At 37.2% G+C, this 6482-nt stretch overlaps 1 pseudogene; it reads right to left on the reverse strand.

The window, feature by feature from the left end:
* Positions 1-2779: 2779 nt before the first annotated feature.
* Positions 2780-3896, reverse strand: LOC107863812 (annotated as a pseudogene).
* Between the last annotated feature and the right edge of the window lie 2586 nt (positions 3897-6482).

Consider the following 6482-nt stretch of genomic DNA (forward strand, 5'->3'; position numbering starts at 1 on the left):
TGGCCTCCTCCACTGAGTGGTGCCTCAACTAAACCTTAACTATAGGAATCTCTCTAGTGTGCAACCGCCTAACATCACTAGCCAAGATGAGCATAGGATCTTTTATAAAGGTAAACCGCCCATCCATCTAAACTGAGTCCCATCTAAATACATGACATGGATCAGGAATATATCGCCTCAACATAAAGATATGAAAATTGGATGAACAATGGAAAAATTTAAAGGTAAGGCTGACTTATAAGCTATATCGCCAACTGTGCAGGGAATCTCAAAAAGGCTAATATACCTAGTGTTGAGCTTGTCCTTCCTCCCAAACCTCATCCCACCCTTTATGGGCAATACACAGATGAACACTTGACACCAACTCTAAATCTCAAGATTTGAAGCCTATGGTCTACATAGGCCTTCTACTTACTTTGAGCTATTCTCAAACTATCCTGATTTACCCTGACTCTATCGAACGACTCCTAAAGCAAATCCATACCACGGGGTCGAACTTCAGAAGTCTTAAACCATCCAATCAAAGAACGACATCTCTTACCATACAAAGCCTCAAAATATGACATCTTAATACATGAATGATAACTATTATTATAAAAAAACTCTGCCAGGGATAAGTGCTCCTCCCACTGGCCTCCAAAATCCATACCACGGGCTCGGAGCATATCCTTAAGAACTTGAATAGTCCGCTTAGACTAGCCATCGATCTGCAGGTGAAAGGCTATATTGAGATCCACCTGAGTACCCAACTTCTTTTGAAAAGCTCCCCAAAGTATAGAATTGAACACAAAAATATGGTCCAAAATAATAGAAATGGGCACACCATGGAGATAGACTATCTCCTGAACATAGATATGGGATAACTTTTCTGGACTAAAGGACATCTGAATAGGAATGAAATGTACTGACTTGGTCAACCAATCCATAATGACCTAAATACCATTGGAACCATAGAAAGTGCGAGGCAAACCACTAACAAAATCCATGGTAATCCATTCCCATTTCCACTCGAGAATGGGTAACCTCTGGGTCAATCCACCAAGTTGTTGATGCTCAACCTTTACCTATTGACAACATAGGCAATGAGCTATGAAATTTTCTATATCTCTCTTTATGACACTCCACTAATAGTGTTGTTACCTGTTAGTTGTGTTTGGATGAATAAAATACCTGGAGCTACGAGCCTCCTACATAATCAGCTGAATTAAATCATCGATCCTCGGAACACAAATGTGGCTATCAAATCTCAAGACACCCTCAGTATCTATGGTGTTCCTCTCAGACTCACCATTCAACACCTGATCACAAATAAAGCAAAGCTTACTATCCTTACATTGATGATCCCAAATCTGCTCAAAAAGCAAAAACCTCACCTTAACACTAGCAAGAATCCTCTTAGGGTCTGAAATATTAATATGAATCATCAAGTTGGCTAAGGACTAAATATCCTATGCCAATGACCTCTGAGAAACTAAAATTCAAGCCAAGATACATATACTCGTTGCCGTACAGCTCAAAGTATCTTCTACCACATTTACCTTACCTGGATGATACAAGATAAAGATATCATAATTCTTAAGCAACTTCATCCATCTATGTTACCCACATTAAGCTCCTTTTGGGTCATAAGATGCTGAAGACTGTAATGATCGGTGAAAATCTCACAATACACACCATAGAGATAATGCCTCCAAATCTTAAGTGCGAAAATTACCGCTGCTAACTCCAAATCATAAGTGAGGTAGTTGTGATTGTGCACCTTAAGTTGAAGCGAAGAATAAGTCATAAAATAACCCTACTGCATTAATACACCACCCAAACCAATACCAGAAGCATCACAAAATATGGTGAATCCCTCACCCTTGATAGGAAGTGCTTGAATAAGAGCTGAAGTGAGAAAATCCTTAAGCTTTCTAAAGCTCGGCTCACACTCCTCAGACTATCAAAAAGGAACCTCCTTCTGAGTCAATCTAGTCATAAGGGCTGAAATAGTTGCAAAACTCTCGCCAAAGCTCCTATAATAACAGGCCAAACCAATAAAGCTACAAACTTGAGTTAGAGCTGTAAGTCTAGCCCAATCGTAAATTGTCTCAATCTTAGTCGAGTCTACCATAATCCCTTCCTTAAACACTATATGTCCAAGGAATGTCACCGACTCAAGTAATAACTCGCACTTAGAGAACTTGGTGAAAAACAAATGATCTCTTAAAGTTTGGAGCACAGTCCTCAAATATTGTGAATGCTCCTCTATACTCCTCAAATACACAAGGATGTCATCGATGAACACAATCATAAAGAAATCCAAATAAGGTCTGAACGCACTACTAGAAATTACCCCTATGGCAACAAACTTTTTGGCGATGGTTAACAAAGCGTTGCAATAGGGGGGCTATTGCAATGCTTTCAAGCGTTACCAAAAAAAAATTGTTCTATTAGCTATAATTTAATACTATAACCATCGCTTTTGACATTAAGCATTGCAATAGATGAATAAAATAAGCTATAGCAATGCTTGTTTTATTCCCTCCATTTTGACGGGAAATTTTATTAAGTCCACCAAAAAAAATTATTTTAATAAACCTTTTCTTGAACTTTTAGTCGATGATTGCCCTAATCGATAAAGGTTCTGTGGAAGGAGATCTGCATAACTCTGAGGGAGATCGGCCGATGATGAATTTTAGGGATTTTGCTGTAACTCTGTGGAATTTTTGGGGATTTTGTTATAGTTGTAATTAAAGTATTCTTCCGAGGAATTTCTGTGTTCATTGTCAGTAAGTTCTCACACAATAGTACTTGTGGGGATTTTTCTTCGGTTTAGAATTAGTACTTGTGGTGCCCAGCCACGGGTCAAAAGCCCTCTTTCTTTTGTTCTTTGTTCAAATCCATTTTCCGACATCTAGTTCTCTATTGGTGCTTGTATTTCCCCTGATTTTATGACTAAAATGAAGGGATAACCTGTTGCTTCTAGGGCTAAATCCAGATCCACAAATTGTTCAACTTTGGTATGGCTAAGGCTTCCAAAACATGCATACACAATAGGCTCAGGCTGCCAAGAATCAAGCCATTTCTTCAAACAGTCTTCTTTGTCAAATGAAACCCTATTTCCTCTCTATGTTTTATCTACAATGTCATTGTTACAAAGGGATAAAGGTCCAATACACCAAACTCTACCATCTTTAACTTTTTGGAATTTATCAACGTACCTTTGTTCCAACTCCTCGAAAGTATTGATTAAAACCCCATAGGCTCTTTTTTCAGCTGCTCAGATTTTGTCTCGAATATTTTGCGTGCAAAAGGTTGGTGAAGGATTGAATGCTGAAGGCAGCTGAACTTTGGTTACTTCAATTCTATCAGGCAAATCAGGTATGACAAAAGGCCCGATTCAGGAATTTTGTTTTGATCATTCATGATATACAAGCTATGCATACATAATTGGTTGAAACAACTCGTTCCATCAAAAAAGATTCTAGGAATTTGAAACTTACCAGCTGTCTCAGCAGTCCAAGCAATATGCTTGTTGGAAATAATGCAATTCGGCTTAGGCTTCATCTCAGCAAGTAATTTTTCAGCTTGGTCTTTAGCATATCAATTGTAGTAAAGAAATTTCTTCGATAAGCTGTATCAGGTAGAACATCCACACTTTCATATCTCTCTAGCAACCCCACTTTCTTGGATGGAAATTTGAGTTTAAGTATCCGAATAAAGAGTCTAGAACCGATGGCAAGATGAATTACTACAGTGAATCGGAGAGCATTAAGAGGTGTCATGACTAAAGTGAGTGTCACAACTCTTTGTGCTAACAATTTGGCCATGTCCACTATAGGTATGATGTGACTTTCAACAATTAAAGGTATCAAAACAAAGTTTAGCTCTTTTAATCCAGACTTTGAAGCCATTTTCAGTAACTACTTAACTGTAAGATGTAGTGTTAAATAAAAATAATCATCACAATAGTGATGGAAATGGGGGTGACAGGTAATCCAACTAGTTTTGCTCTCTTTGTAGCATTTCACCACAACTTTTGTTCCATTAATTTAGGAAAGAAGTACTAATTTATATCTATGAGCACACTAGGACAGGTTTGGTCATTTGGTTGATCTATATTGTTGGAACCCACACTGTTATTATTTGGATGGCTATGGTCCGTCAGGTATGATTTGGAGATTTTTTATAATATATTTTTTCCTTGAGAAGCTTCAAGCTTGGTCTCACATACGTATAACTGGATAGTGGATAGTATAGCTGATAGTTGCTTTTTTTTTTCAATTAGTAGCATGGATACTTACGTAGTGATATCATTGCATTCTATTGTATTGACACACAGAAATGAATGTAGAACTGTAAAAGACTCGTCAAAAAGCAAGGAAGTTGTGGATATGCATATTAGCTAATTGATATCATGATGTGCTAAGTTGCTTGAACTCTCCAAAATTGTTGCCGCATCTGTGTCAGATCTTCCCAAAATGCACTACTTCTAAATGTTCAAGGTTGTCCCATTGAAGGTTAAATTCTAGTGCTAAACTAGATATGATTTAGGGATATATACATCTCAAGTCAAATATGGTGGTTTTATGTTGTCACACATTGATCACTTATATGGTTAATTATTTCTCACTTTGACGGCTAAATATTATAGCAGTTATGATTCATGTGTCAATATGAATAAAATCTGGTGCAAATGAGGTCTGTCAATTTTCTAGTCTGTAGATGCAGGATGTGTTGTTTATTCTTTATTTTCTTGGTGGGAATTTGTCAATACGATGATCTGTTGCAGAGAATCCTGTTTGAAATTCCATTAAAATATCTAATCTGCAGAATTATTGCTTATGGTTCAATTAAAATTTTTCTTTTCCTCTTTTGTTCTGCCTATTGAATTCTCCTTGTATGACAGTGAATGATACTAGTGCATAAAATGATTGGAAAGGAACATGGTGGCACAGTAGCTTGACTCACACAGGTAAATAGAGAAATGACTTCTGATCCCTCAACGTTTGTCCTTCTCTCACTTGTTTATATTGTACTATTACTTGTGTATATTTTACTATACTTCCGTAGGAAAACAAAATTAAGAAGAAATGAAGTTGCTTTCTTCTCTAGCTTATAGCATGTGGCATATGTATACTAGTAAGCTTTTTGAATTTTTGATGAATCTAGAAGTTTCAAATGATACATACAGGAGTAGAAGAATTGGGAAACTGTTGTTGTTGGAAGTGTAAAAACAAATGGGCTCATAGGATAGGACAACTAGTTATCTTATTTAATCTGAAACTGGGAAGGGTTTGTAAGAAGATTGTTCTGAGTGAACAGTGAAATATAACATACTCCACTTAAGTAACAGTCTTAAAGATCGAAAGCGATGAGCCAGTTTCACAGACTTTCCATGACTCAATTGGCTTTTTAATGTCATTGATCTAAGAAATTGACCCTGTAATAGATCTTCTTCTTTTGGTGCACAGCCCTCTCTATTCCAGATTCTCAGCCAAGCTCTTCTACAGACACCTCTGTGGACTTTGAAATGATGTTAGTTAAGTCTTACGAGTGATGATTAATGTCCTTGTTATGAACCATGTTGAAATGTTTTTCTTTTTGAAGATCAAATCTCTAGTTTGTACTTTTTTATACTTCTTTTTCATTTGTTTTGATTGAGAACATTGAGGCACTATATTTGAAGTGAATATTTTTCTTATAGGTTGTCGTTGAGTTCCTTTCCGCCATTGGCTTTGGTTGTTAGATTTTTGTTGACTTCTCTGATAGTTACCCGCACATTGAGCTTCCTCTTTTTGGACTTGATAACATTGTTCTTGGAAGTCACCATATTGATTGGACACTTGAACAAAATAAATGCCCTCTTGATATTGATTTCCCATTGTCATTGAACTACAACCCACCCCTTGAACATTGTCCATGGCGTATACTTTCCATGGAAGTTGATTTATGGCTAGCAATATATAGTTGTCAGCTTCGTAATTTATTGGCCTTGAGCTTGCATTTCCTTGGTCAATTTATCATGGATGGATCACCTTGGGGTACACTATCTCTAGATTGCCAAGCAGATGATATTTTGTCATTTCATCTAAGATCTCATTAGTCCTCTGGATATGCCTTGTTCATACTATTTCCTCTGGCCAATTGTTTCAAATAAAATCGATTGGTGGTGTCAAGACCATAGTTAAATGTTTGAAGGAGCATCTAATCTGTCATGTCATTATTTGGGTACTTCTTCACCATTCTTTGGTATCTCTCTGATATCTCATGAAGTGCCTCTACAGGGTGTTTCCTGAACATTAATATCTCATCTATCAATAGTGTCATCCTCCATGGTGAGAAATATTTGCCCAAGAACTTTGCTACCAACTCATTCGATATATGGATAGATTAATTTTGTGGGCGGCCTCGTCTGTGTGCTTCTTGTTGTATTGAAGACGCTCCATCCATGGGATCGTGCACATAGCGGGAGCTTTAGTGCACCGGGCTACCCTTTT

This window comes from Capsicum annuum, chromosome 3 (assembly GCF_002878395.1).
Source record: "Capsicum annuum cultivar UCD-10X-F1 chromosome 3, UCD10Xv1.1, whole genome shotgun sequence".
Taxonomy (NCBI): Eukaryota; Viridiplantae; Streptophyta; class Magnoliopsida; order Solanales; family Solanaceae; genus Capsicum; species Capsicum annuum.